The 14,638-nt window shown below is 40.2% G+C and overlaps 1 protein-coding gene across 5 annotated transcripts in view; it reads right to left on the bottom strand.

The window, feature by feature from the left end:
• KLHL15 (kelch like family member 15) overlaps positions 1-14,440 on the bottom strand; it is a 52,217-nt gene extending 37,777 nt beyond the window's left edge. Inside the window, exons 1-2 of one of the 5 annotated variants that reach the window (XM_026721307.2) lie at positions 8,922-9,073; positions 6,743-6,855 (exon numbers count right to left, since the gene is read on the bottom strand). The gene's annotated coding sequence lies outside the window, so the exon portion shown is untranslated. Of the gene's footprint in view, positions 1-6,742; positions 6,856-8,590; positions 8,702-8,856; positions 9,152-14,352 lie in introns of those variants that run through there. The other 4 variants (XM_026721309.2, XM_026721308.2, XM_026721306.2 and 1 more) reach the window with 4 other exon arrangements.
• Between the last annotated feature and the right edge of the window lie 198 nt (positions 14,441-14,638).

Raw genomic sequence — 14,638 nt, 5'->3', positions numbered from 1 at the left:
ACAGGCAAATATTCTAATAAATGGGGAACAAACTGGCCCGATAAAAATAGAAAAAGGGGTAAGACAGGGTTGCCCTCTCTCCCCTCTGCTTTTCATATTCGCCCTAGAATCTCTTCTGACGTACATTAGGCAAAATTTGAGAATTAGAGGACTGAGGGTCAAATCAGAAGAGTATAAAGTACAAGCTTTCGCTGATGACTTGGTTTTTTTTCTGGAGGAGCCAATAGAAAAAGGACACAACTTATTAGAAGAACTAGAACGATTTGGAGAAGTCGCAGGATTTAAAATAAACAGGGGAAAAACGAAATTAATGACTAAAAATTTAACAGGAGACCAGAATAAAGAGCTAGAGACAACAATGGGAATACAGGTGACAAAAAAAATTAAATACTTAGGAATTTGGCTAACTCCACAAAGCAAATCGTTAAAAGAAAACAACTATGACAAACTTCTTCAACAATCCAAGAAAGACTTAGATTCATGGAGTAAATTACAACTTTCCTTATTGGGCAGGATTGCTTTGATTAAGATGAATATTCTGCCAAAATTTCTATATTTATTCCAGACAATTCCAATCAAATTAAATAAAAAAATTTTTATGGATCTAAACAAGATAACGTTGAAATTTATTTGGCAGGGGAAAAAAGCTAGGATTAACGTAAAAGCCCTACAAGATTCGAAAAGCAGATGAGGGTTAGCCATGCCAAACTGGGAAATATATCATACGGCAGCCACCTTACTATGGATAAAGGATTGGGTGAATCTAACCAACAAAAGAACACTAGTATTAGAAGGCCACGATATGCAGAAAGGATGGCATGCCTTTCTGTGGGAAACTGGGAAACCCAGGCAATCATATTTCCATAGGCATCTTATCAGGGACTCTTTATTAACTAACTGGAAAAAAGTACGTAAAAAACTTTATCTAAAAATACCGATTTGGCTATCTCCAATAGAAGCGATAGTACACCCTAATAATTTGGACATAACCAAAATGATTAAGTACGAAAATTTATTAGACCCACAAGGAAAGCTGAAAACACAACAAGAATTACAAGAGCGAGGATTTATAATTGATCAGTGGGTGTACCTTCAAATTCATAGTAGATACAAACAAGACATTAAGGAATTTGGAATCAACAATAAATTACAGACTTTAGACAAAATTCTATTAGGACCGAGTAAAAAAAAATATCTAAATTTTACAAACATTTATTAGAAACAGAACTAGAACAAGAAATTGTCAAAGGAAATATGATTGCATGGAGCAGAAACGTGGGTCGGAGCATTACCCTAGCAGAATGGGAAAAGATCTGGAACAGGAACATTAAGATCACGAAATCAGCAGCTTATAAAGAAAACTCATATAAAATGTTTTATAGATGGCACCTGCCCCCTTCGAGATTGGCGAAGATGCACCCCAACACGAGCCCCAAATGTTGGAAATGTCAAAACATAGAAGGTACCTTCTTCCACATGTGGTGGTCATGCAAGGAAACCCAGAAGTACTGGCAATAAATTAGGCACTGGCTAGAGGAAATAACCAAGGAACAAATTGAGTACAAACCAGAGTCCTTCCTTCTAGGAATTTTTGATAAACAAATATCCAAAAAATCGAAGTATATTACAATCCATATCTTAACCGCAGCCAGACTGGCATTTGCCCAGTGCTGGAAACTACCCTCTATCCCTACTGAACTTATGGTTATTCAGAAAATTTTACAATGCGCCGAAATGGGCAAACTAACCCAAGCATTAAAAAATAAAGAATCCTCAATCTATTATAGCAATTGGAATCCTTTGTATAATTGGCTAAACCAAAGATAGATCACCTCTAGGAAAATTAAGGCCGAGGGCCTCCGAAGCAGAGATAAAGAAAAGCACCGCCGATGATAGTTTTGAAGAAGAAAGGACCTTACAGTCACAAAAATATGGTTTTATTATAATTGTTTTCCCTACTCTTTCCCCCCCTTCCCTTACCTTTCCCTCTTTCCTCTCTCAAGCCTTCCTCTCTTTCCCTCTTGGCCTATGCCAAGACCTGTTTGTCTTTTTGTTGTATATAATTTGTAGCTGTGTTGTTGTTTTTTAAAAGTAAAATTAATAAAGTTTTTTCTAAAAAAAAAAAGAAAGAGACATATGCAATGTAGTAACTACTACAAAGTTATTATTATGGATTTTTTCTTTAATGTTAATTCAAAATTAAAACTATGGGAATCTTAGGGGGGATTAACTATGTGATATGTTAACCACAGGGATGGCACCTCGAAATTGGCAATAATAGTGGTGTTTCTTTGTTTGTTTTTCTATACTTGAAATGTTTGAATTGAGATTGAATTCTTGGAATGATGAATTAAGTATAGGTGAGGAAATTGCAAACCTGATAAAAGAGAATATAAAATATGACTGCGAAGATATTTAAAGAGGCATTAAGGAAATAGATTAAGTAATGTACTGAAAAAAATTATAAAATAAGATGGAAGAAGCTAGATGATCAAAACTAAAGAAAATATACACTGCTCAAAAAAGTAAAAGGGAACACAAAAATAAGACATCCTAGATCTGAATGAATGAAATATTCTTATTAAATACTTTGTTCATTACATAGTTGAATGTGCTGACAACAAAATCACACAAAAATTATCAATGGAAATCAAATTTAGCAACCCATGAAGGTCTGGATTTGGAGTTACACTCAAAATTAAAGTGGAAAAAAACACTACAGGCTGATCCAACTTTGATGTAATGTCCTTAAAACAAGTCAAAATGAGGCTCAGTAGTGTGTGTGGCCTCCACGTGCCTGTATGACCTCCCTACAACGCCTGGGCATGCTCCTGATGAGGTGGCGGATGGTCTCCTGAGGGATCTCCTCCCACACCTAGACTAAAGCATCCCCCAACTCCTGGACAGTCTGTGATACAACGTGGCATTGGTGGATGGAGCGAGACATGATGTCCCAGATGTGCTCAATTGGATTCAGGTCTGGGGAATGGGCTGGCCAGTCTATAGCATCAATGCCTTCATCTTGCAGGAACTGCTGACACACTCCAGCCACATGAGGTCTAGCATTGTCTTGCATTAGGAAAAACCCAGGGCCAACAGCACCAGCATATGGTCTCACAAGGGGTCTGAGGATCTCATTTCAGTACCTAATGGAAGTCAGGCTACCTCTTGTGAGCACATGGAGGGCTGTGCAGCCCCCTAAAGAAATGCCACCCCACACCATTACTGACCCACTGCCAAACCGGTCATGCTGGAGGATGTTGCAGTCAGCAGAACATTCTCCACGGCATCTCCAGACCCTGTCACATCTGCTCAGTGTGAACCTGCTTTCATCCGTGAAGAGCACAGGGCACCAGTGGCGAATTTGCCAATCTTGATGTTCTCTGGCAAATACCAAATGTCCTGCATGGTGTTGGGCTGTAAGCACAACCCCCACCTGTGGACGTCGGGCCCTCATACCACCCTCATGGAGTCTGTTTCTGACCGTTTGAGCAGCCACATGCACATTTGTGGCTGCTGGAGGTCATTTTGCAGGGCTCTGGCAGTACTCCTCCTGTCCCTCCTTGCACAAAGGCGGAGGTAGCAGTCCTGATGCTGGGTTATTGCCCTCCTATGGCCTCCTCCACGTCTCCTGATGTACTGGCCTATCTCCTGGTAGCGCCTCCATGCTCTGGACACTATGCTGACAGACACAGCAAACCTTCTTGCCACAGCTTGCATTGATGTGCCATCCTGGATGAGCTGCACTACCTGAGCCACTTGTGTGGGTTGTAGACTCCGTCTCATGCTACCACTAGAGTGAAAATATCGCCAGCATTCAAATGTGACCAAACCATCAGCCAGAATGGGGATGTCTTGCTAACTGCCTATGCTTTCCACCTGTTGTCTATTCCATTTGCACAACAGCATGTGAAATTGATTGTCAATCAGTGTTGCTACCTAAGTGGACAGTTTGATTTCACAGAAGTGTGAATGACTTGGAGTTACATTGTGTTGCTTAAGTGTTCCCTTTATTTTTTTGAGCAGTGTATAAAGTAAGGTTAAGGTATGTTATCAAATGTGAAAGATGAGTAGGAAATGAAAGTCCAGTTTGTATGGAAAATGTGTTAACCTGGAATCATGCTGTTCACTGAAAAAATATGTTCTTAATATGTGAAAATTAAATAACTTTTTCAAAAAAAGAAAAAAGAAAACTTATCTCTTCAGGCATAGGGGGAGGTTGTTCTTGAAAATTATATTTATCTTGCTGAATTGCCTGCCAACCACATTTAACAGGTCGTTCAATTTCCTTTATTGCTATCACGTACCATTGAGATCCATTGGCCAAGGTATATGTAGTGGCCTACAATATCTAATTCTTCTCCAGATATAAAACTTTATTTGGTGAATTTATTAAATGTAACCTGGTTCCTTTTCAAGTTTATTTTTAAGCCAAATGGTTCTCCTGGTTTGTGGAGCTCTTGTGTCTTTTGTACCTCTTCTGGGTCTTGTGAGAAGAGAACACCATCATTTGCAAATCTTAAGTGATTTAAATAGGCACCATTGATTTTTACTCCATCTTTTGCATAGTCTAGTTTCCTACATACTTCTTCAAGGCAGGCTGTGATGACCTGGGGCGTGGCACAAAGGCAACACAGTCAGATAATTAGTAGGAGTCCCTTTATTAGCCCCAACTTTGCCCCCAATGTCCTGGTTACCTTCTGGGCTGGAGAAAAACTCTCCCAGGAACAGCCTTTGGCTGCAGAGAATCAAGTCCAAAACGTGGTCAACAAAAACCGTGACTATAAGTCCAATCAAGGAAAGATGAGGTAATTAGTCCAGCAAGGCAAGAAAAGGAATTCCAGACGTGAAGGAACGGCAGTAATTCAACACGGTTGGGAGGATCCAGGAATGCAGATAACCAAAGACAACATAAGATAAACTCATGTTTGTTCCCAGAAGATGCCGCACTCAGCTTGCATTTCTTTTAAACTGTCATTCCCAGGTGTGGCTAATGAAGGGAATCAAGGCCCTTTCCTTCTCCATAAGCCATGCAACCCACATTGCTTTCTTCTCCGTTCCTCCCTGTGTGGTCTAGGATGAAGAGGGGTGAGCCTGGATCTTCCTCTGAACTCCCTCTCCCTTGTTCTACCTATCTCCTGCTCTGCTCAGCCAGACTTAGCCCTTCCCCAGTTTCCTCCACAGCCAACAGAGCTACACTCCCACTCCCTGTCAGCTCTTCGGATTCAGACTCCGACAGGGCCATGACACAGGCTGAGAAAAGGATAGGTGATATTGTGTTGCATTGTCATATACCTATATTGATTTCCACTTTAAGATAATTAAGGAAAATTGTTGCCATTGTTTTTTCATATATTCATTGTAAGTTTATGTAAGCAGTGTCAATGCTTTGGTTGAGCAATGCATTAATTATTGCTTGCTGGAATACTGACCCAAATGTCTTTTTGTGTATTAGTTGTGCCTTTCAATGACTGGCTGAATAACCTGGATGTGATCCATTTTTGAACCCTGTCTGCTCTTTTGGTAATGCATCATTTAATGTTCTCAATATTTTTTTTGCTATTATCTTGGTGAAAAACCTTTTAGATGACTGAACGACGGTTTATTGGGCAATAGTTCTTTAAATCATATTGGGCCCCTTTCTTGCGTATAAGAATCAGTTCCACATTTTTCTATGCATCGGATATTTCTCTTCTCTGAGGCATCTCAAGTATAATTTTGCTAGCATCTTTGTAAGTTGTGATCACCAGCTTTTATCATTTCAACCATAATACAATCATTTCTTGAAGCTTTGGCATTTTTCATTGATTTCATTACACTTGATACTTCCTTCACTAAGATATCTGGCATTCCCTCTTTTGTGGATATTGTTACTTTTGAATGATCTTAACCTTTGTATAGCTCTGAATAAAATTTTTCAATGATTTCTAACTCATCTATATTACTGAAAATTAAATTACGCTTGCTTGCCTCTATAATGATCCCCACAACCATGTATGCCAGTGGGACCTAGAAGGTGTCAGCGAGTATTAAGAGACTCAATGTCTTCCAAAAGATGTCTTCACCAAATCCTAAAGTTTAGCTATTTTGACCATGTTACTAACGAAGAAGTGATCCAAAAGAGTATCTCCTGCAAATTATATAACACTGTCACATGCAGAAAACTTCAACTTGCAAGTCATATTCTTCATATGAAGAACAATTGAATCCCCAAGATGGCAATTTGATGGACTCCCCTGATGCCAAACATCTAAGACGACACCCTCAAAATACATAGCGAAGAACATTCATAGAAGACTTAAAGACTTTAAAGATCACATGGCAAGATGTTGAAGTACTCACTCCAAACTAAAAATATGGAGACCCCTTCCTACCTGATATGCTGCCTTGCATGGGAGGATCTAATCCTAATGTTAATGCTAACGCAATGGTCATATATCCATTCAGGTCTATCAAATACTCTCAACTACATACATTTTTCAAGTATTTTAATCACATTTCAATTACTACAACAAGCCAGCTATCCAGTTTTTCTACAAGTGCAGAATATGAATTGAAAACTATGACACCTTTCCAAATTCCTACTTTTTTCATACTTAGTCCAGATTTTGACTAGTTTCTAGTGATACAACATGCTGATTTTCTGAAATCAGTAACATATAGATATATCTATCACCCCGTGGTTAAAAAAGCAAAATTAAGACCATTCAGATTTCCAGGTGCTAATACTGCCTTCACCAACCTGGGCATTCTCCAAAAGTATGGATTCCAGTTTCCAATATTCTGCAGAGTAAAATGTGAGCATGTTCTACTAATCAGCAAGGGTCATAACAGCATACAACAGACTGTTTATGTCTAGGAATAATAATAAAAAATCTTATTTATCATTAGAAATAAAAATTAACATGATATAGTAACTGCAATGAATTATTTTTCCCACACATTTCTTTTTGCCTAGAACCAATTATGAATGTAAAACAGCCTGCTCTAGAAATTAATTATTTATGTACCCTTACTACAACTATTTGTTTAGCTACCATTTGAAGTTACAACAGCACTGGGAATTGACTTACAAGTGATCCTCGCATTTATGACTGTCACAGCATCCAATCAGGTGACCAAAATTCAGGCTCTTGGTAGCCAGCATGTATTTAGAATAGTTGCAAGCATCTCAAGGACATGTGATTGCCATCTGCAATCTTCCCAATCAGCTTCCAAAAGCAAAGTTAACAACCATGTGATTCATTTAACAACCGTGGCAAAAAAAAGGTTGTAAAATTGGATGCAATTCACTTAGCTACCTTGCTTAACAAAAATTCTGGTCCCAATTGTGGTTGTAAGGACTTTTACAGAAGGCTGAAAGCAAGTATGCACACTGTATTTCATCTTGAAATCACTAATGACATATGAAGTGATGTCATGGGAAAAGACATCCATATTATTCCATAAAGATCTTATTATATTGAAGGGCAACACTTATTTCTATTTTTATAATTTTCATTATACAATCAATTAGACTAACTAAAAAAGCCAACTGTGGACTAACCCTGTAGCATATTTTGTTCTTAAAAAATGATGCACTGGTACCCTACTAACATCTAATTACTTGAAAAATGACCCAGAAAACTATTTTTAATATTGTTACAAAAATGACAGTGCAAAAAATATATTATTATTCACGGATACATACAAAAAGAGATAAGTATTGCAAAATATAAACTCATTATCTCAAAATAAGTTTTTTCCTTTTTCTCTGTTTAACTGGATGGCAGTTAAGTGAGCTCAAGGAAAGTTACACTATTACACCAGATCAAAGTTCAAGTTAACTAGGATACCAATTGTCTATATGCAGGATTAAAGATTGTCAATACTGGAATAAAGTATTGTCAGATACTGTAATTCATACCAACATAACTTTTAAAACATTTTCCAAATATTGCTGGGAGGGGACAGGATGAAGCTAAATTGAAATTAAAGCTAAATAGTTCAATTCACTCAGAATTAACACAGAGACCGAGAAAATGGATAACTTATTTTAGATATAGTAGACTGAAGTTCTCTGGAAACATCACTAATGCACAGAGTGAGCCTGTACTCTAACCTGCTTTTCCACCTTTTTTGTTTTGCTGAATTAAAAGAGAAAAATAAATTCCACAACAAAAATATCTGAATATAAAATATACTTTTTGTGTTTATTCCTAAAGCCATTATCCATTATCCATATTCCCAATTATCAAGAAAAGTAGCCAACCACCCCCAAAACGCACCCCCTTCCCCAACATTGGACAGTAGCATCTATAAACAGAAAATCTTTCCAGCATTTCTCTATTGCAAATTTGAGCGAAGATTTCCTCTCTTAAAATGAAAGTGTTGCCCCTTCTACATTAGAAATTCGGAGAAAAGTAAAAAGGCCTAGTTTAAGCGTTCATTTTGTGCCAAACATGGTAGCAAGAGAATGAAAAGAAGTAGGAAAGCTTTATCTGAGAACGATCCAAAGGAAAAGTACAACCCAAGTAACGCTCAAAGAACAGCAGAGGCCAAGAACAGGGATAGCTACGAGGGAGAACATCCCACTTCCAGCTTCACATACCTCTCGGCAGCGCTGAAGGCACAGATTTTCCCGCTAACCCTACGAAGAGGGGCGGTCTTTGGGGGACATAACGACAGAGAGTCTCACAGTGGGGCTGAAGTAGCTGGACATTGCAACTGTGTTGAGTCTAGGATATCTCTTCGTCAACGCGTTCGTGAGAAAGGCCTTTTTCGGCGATAACGTCCGGGCCCTGGCTTTTGCCGGGCCCTGCTTCGTCCCCCTCCCAAAATCCCTGCCTTTCTCCTTTCCCTATCACAGTTGTTTACCTTCTGGTTTGCCTAGAACAACCACAGTCGGCATCTTCCCCCAACGACAAGCACCCCACACTGACCGTCACTTCCGCTGTTGTTGCTGCCACCGCCACCGCCACCGCCACCGCCACCACCTTAGGAAAGGCAGAGAAATACAGAAAAGGAGGAGGAAAAATCTCCATGAATACGAAGTCGCTACTGCTGCTGAGGGCGTCGCAATTTTCCAGTGTCGCCACCTTCCCATTTCACGCAGAGCAGCCGCCCTATTCGCTGCCTTCGCTGCCTCACAAAAGTCGACAACCGCGTACGCAACACTTAGCCCCACCTCGCCCGGCGCCCTGGCCTCTGAATCTCCTCCCCTTGAGGTTTTCATTCATCTTCGCCCTTCTCATTCGGCATCTTCTTCGCCGCTAGGATTCCCCGGCTTACGTTCTTTTTCCATCCAAAGTTTTATCTGTTTGGCTTTAGCTACAATCCCGTTAATTCATATTGCAAACCAGGTAAAAAATACCAGATTTATTTCATGGGATATACATGAAGAACTAATATACTCAATATAATATACTCAAAAACTAATTTACAATAAAAGATGTCGCTTAAAACGTAGTCAAATCTACTTCAATTTATACTGATTCGTGGACACATTTAAAATTTAACTGCTTTAAACAAATTTAATAAAGTTTACAAATTGTCACATATCCTTTATATTTAGGGAAATAGCGGTATCTTTCTGGAAACTAGTTTGATGAAAAAGCTTAATGGAAGGAGATTCAGTTTATTAGATTTGTAAAAAATGCTATGGAAAACAATTATCCACATCGTTTTTCCTCAAAATAATTCTATGAAACGTTAGACTGAAAGCATGATTAACTGCAGGACAGTCTACATTTTTATTTAGCCTTTCTAGGCATTAACATCACAATTTCACAACTCATCTTGCCTCAAATGTCTACCTGCAGAGAAAGAGTACATACTAAAATGCTAAGTGCATGGTGTAGCTAGGACTTTTAAGATTATTAATACAGATTCACTCCAAAAACAACTGCGGCATAATTATTCAACACAGGGATAAAAAGCAATCTTTTCAATAATAGTATTATGCCTCCTTGATACTAAACAAACAAGGGGAGGCAGAGAAATAAACCAGGTGGCTGATACTGTCCTTTCAGATACAGTTTTAAATAGAATAAAGAGTGCAGTTGGCATTGATTAAAAGATTAGGGGCATTAGAATCCAATATCCAAAAGGTTGTCCACTTTTAGACAGGTATAATACTGTAATGTTAATTCATTTTTTTCTGATAAGAACAAATTAGGCAATGGTTGTTTTCCCAGATTAATTAATATAAAATCAAGGGAATGTTATATATGCAACATTGTCCAGTGACCATAATTCAGAGACATTGCAATCATGTGTTTAAAGTACCTTAACTCATGCTTATTAAACAATGACTTACCGAATTAGCCAAACTGCTTTAAAATAAATAGACTGGGCCATAACCTAGCCCTAGCTATTCATTTTAGTGCATCAAAATTTGAAACCTAATTACATATATTAATATATTTAACATCAGTGCTTCTTAAGTTGCATATTGTTTCATTCATTTCCCACTACACAATGCTAGGAATACAAGGACAATGTGGGATTAGGCTAAACCAGTGGTTCCCAAACTTTTTCAGTCCACAACTCCCTTGGTGCTACAAACTCATCCTCAGTGCCCCCCACACAGGGGTGGGATTCAAATTTCTGTGGGCGTGGCCTAATTTGAGGCTGTGGTTTGCTGGTCATGTGACTATGGGCATGGTTTGCTGGTCACATGACTCGTGGCTTGCTGGCTGGGCGTGGCTTGGTCACATGACCGGGTAGCTGTGGTTTGGTGGTCATGTGACTGGGTTGGCGTGGCCAGGTGACTGGTAAACCAAATACAAGTGATCCTCACTTAATGGCCGGTTGTTTAGCAAGTGTTCTAATTTATGACTGGCCTCCCCAGAGCTACTTGACCTCTTTTTGGAGTTTTGACAGCCATGCACACACATACACACACACACCCTTCTAACCCTGTTGGAGCAAATCATTGGACTAGAACTGGCAAAGCATATCTGATTAGATTCTAGTAGTGAATAGAATATAATCAGAGATGCTTTGCCAATTCTTGTTGATTTGTTTTATTTGTATTTATTTTATGTTTCTGAATTGCACTGACATGTGTGTCCCTTCTTGTGCACAGCCCAGAAGCTTTTGTGATTCTTTGCAGCAAAAATTACCGACCTCTGGCTTTGCTCTACTTTTCAAACGTGCATCACTGCCACTTTCTAGGTGCCAACCCCACAGGTCCACCCCATTGAGTCTGCTGCACCAGAGGGACCTGCCCAAGCAAGTCCGAGTGGAGTGGTGCACCAAGTCAATGGGGTGAACCTGAGAGAGGGAAAGAGAGAGAGAAAAGAAAGACAGGGAGAAAGAGAGAAGGAAGAAAAGAAAGAGAAAAGGGAAAGGGAAAGAAAAAGGGACAGACAAAGAAAGGGGGAATGGAAGGAAGGGACAGAAAGAAAAATAAATAAATAAGGAGGGAGAGAGGGAGGAGAAAGATAATGAGATATCTATTCTAGTCCAATCACCTGCTTCAGCAGGGTTAGAAGGGAGTGTGTGTGTGTGTGTTCTCCTTGTAATTTACCAGTACATTTTGGTTTTGCCTTCTTTAGAATTGGCACTGTAATACATTGGGGGAAAGTAATTTTTTAGGGTGTAGGTCTGGTCCAGTGGATCCTGTTTAAAGCCTCAACAAAATGGGAGAGTTTCCTGACCATGTTTTGTCCACAATACTAGAAGCCAAAGATGTTTCAATATGCTGGCAAAGATGCTGGCAAAGATGTTTCAATGTAGAAAAGGGCCTTAGTATAAACTAGGCCTCATTTCAATCTGATGCATCATCATCTCTCTCTCTCTCTCTCTCTCTCTCCCTCTCTCTCCTTCCCTCCCTCCCTCCACCCCCCTTCTTTGTCTGTCCCTTTTGCTTTCTTTCCCTTTTCTCTTTTCTTCTCTCTTTCTCCTCTCTCTTTTCCTCAGGCTAACCCCATTGACTTGATGCACTGCTCTTCTTGGACTTGCTTGAGCAGGTCCCTCTGGTGCAGTGGCCTCAGTGGGGTAGACCTGTGGGGCCAGCTCCTTGAATGCCGCGGCGGCACATTGGGAAAGTAGAGCAAAGCCAGAGTGGCTTTGCTCTACTTTCCCAATGTGCTGCCGCGTACGAGGCTCAGCCCTGCAGGCTCACCCCATTGACTGTTGGTGCAACCACTCCGGTGCAACAGTCAATGGGGTGAGCCTGTGGGGCTGGTGCCTCAAATGCGGCAGCGGCGGCACATTGGGAAAGTAGAGCAAAGCCACCAGAGTGGCTTTGCTCCAGTTTCCTAATGTACTGCCGCTGTGTTCAAGGTGCCGGCTCCACAGGCTCACCCTATTGAGCCCCTTGCACCGCTCCAGTGCAACAGTCAATGGGGTGAGCCTGCGGGGCCAACGCCTCGAATGTGGCAGTGGCAGCACGTTGGGAAACTAGAGCAAAGCCAGAGTGGCTTTGCTCTAGTTTCCCAACATACTGCCGCCATCACGTTCGAGGCACTGGCCCCGCAGGCACATTGGGAAAGTAAAACAAAGCCGGTCTGGCTTTGCTCTACTTTTCAAACGTGCCGCCACTGCCACGTTTGAGGCAGAGGCACCGGCCCCGACACTGGAGCAATGCAACAGTCAATAGGGTAAGCCTGTAGGGCCAGTGCCTTGAACGCTCCCCTGCCACCTCTTAGTGCTTCCCTGCCAGCCCCCTTGCCTCTTAGCACCCCCCTAAGGCATCCCAACACCACCCAGTGGGCAGTACTGCCCACTTTGGGAACCACTGGGCTAAACAGTTCACTTTCAATCTCCCCATTATCTTTCCTGGGTCTCTTGGAAAGCAGTAAAAATGCCAGTGCAGCCAACCAGTGGTCATAAAAATGCTTAGAAGGCAGAAGAATGTTGATAACAGAAGTGATGTTTGAAGTTGAGGAATGCTCTGCAAAACAAGACCAAGGGAGCTACAGTTATAAATAAAAAATTAACACTAATGGCTGTTCTAATACACAGCCTCTGCATTTTTAGTAACACAATTAGCTTTGTAGGCTCATCTTCATTACATCAGTACCTCTGACTTCATGAATTACATGTATTTTTTGATTTGCATAAGTCTATATAAAAGGATTGCAGTCCCACCCCTTTTGGGATGTGCTATTGCAGTCCACCATAGTGATATTAACAGAATAGAGTTGAAAGGGACTTTGGAGGTGTTCTAGCCCAACTCCCTGCTCAGGCAGGAAACTCGATACTATTCCAGACAAATGGTTGTCCAGTCTCTTCTTAAAAACCTCCAGTGTTGGAGCACCCATAACGTCTGGAGGCAAGTCATTCCACTAATTGCTCTTGTCAGGAAATTTCTCCTTAGTTCTCTCCTTGGTTAGTTTCTATCCATTGCTTCTTGTCCTGCCTTCAGGTGCTTTGGAGAATCAGTTGTCCCCCGCCTTGTTTGTGGCAGCCCCTTAGATATTGGAATATTGCTATCATGTCACCTCTAGTCGTTCTTTTCATTAAACTAGATACACTCAATTCCTGCAACCATTCTTCATAAGTTTTAGCCATCTTTCACTTTGTGAAAGAAATTTGCATTTCTACTGATGGGTATTCTGGTCTCCATCGTTATGTCCACTCTCATAAAGGACGTAGTTATACAGGTGGTAGAGTGGCTGTCTTCTAGTCTTGTGCATAAAATTAGAATTTGAATCAACTTGTGCATCATGACTGTCTTTAAATCAATTTCTGAGTTGTATTAATGGTGTTCAAAATACACATTTAGTTATAGAATTGGACCTACTATCTGAACTTTTTTTTCATTATTTGATTATTTTATTAGATTGCAAAGCTACTCAATCAAAAATATTCTGGGCAATGTACAATATCAAAAGCAAATAAAAACAACTTACAGAAAATTATAACAAAAGATTCATATCAATTAAGATTATACATATTATACGTATATATCTGATTTAGTAAATCATTCCTGCAATAACATTTTTTCAGTATTATGTTGGTACCACAGTTCATCTGAAGAGCTTATAAATTTGCTTCGTACAGGGCAGAGAACAATATATTTTTATAAAACAGTGGTTGGGAAACTAACGTTTATAGATTAAGATGGTGTACAAAACAAGTTGTGTTTTATAAAGTATGATTAAAATAATACAGGTTTAGAATAATGATGATTAAGGACCGCACACACCAAGTTAGGAGCTCAGCCCAAATTAGCAACAGACACACACCAATGAACTCTGAGCAAAATCGTATCTATAGTATGGTAGTACAATTTCTGCAACTGACAGTCTCTTTACATACACTTTTAGTACCATGAGGTAGAATGGTATTAGGAAAAATTATAGTACAACTCTAACGAGACATCCCTAAGCAACGATACTTCCGGTTTGATCGTAAACTTACGGCCCTCAGCACCACCCATTCCGCAGCTGGCCGAAGAAAACGCGCTCTGTCGCTGTCATGCCTTTCCTTACACGCCGGTTGCATCAGCAAGGCCCGGGGTCCTTTATGAGCAGCCCAACATATTGCCTGAGCCAACCGCGAATTCTTTCCAAGCTCCTCCCTGGACAAAGCAAGGCGGCAAGATGTAACTCTGTTCCTAAATATTTTGTAGCATCGTCTGGGAGTAAGCTGCGTGCCCCTGAAATTACTGGGTTCTGTAGAGAAAGCTCAGGCAGACTCGGCGGGC

This window comes from Pseudonaja textilis, chromosome 8 (genome assembly GCF_049901715.1).
Source record: "Pseudonaja textilis isolate UNSWEBS1 chromosome 8, rPseTex1.2, whole genome shotgun sequence".
NCBI lineage: Eukaryota > Metazoa > Chordata > Lepidosauria > Squamata > Elapidae > Pseudonaja > Pseudonaja textilis.
This window is presented reverse-complemented; position numbering and strand designations above follow the sequence as displayed.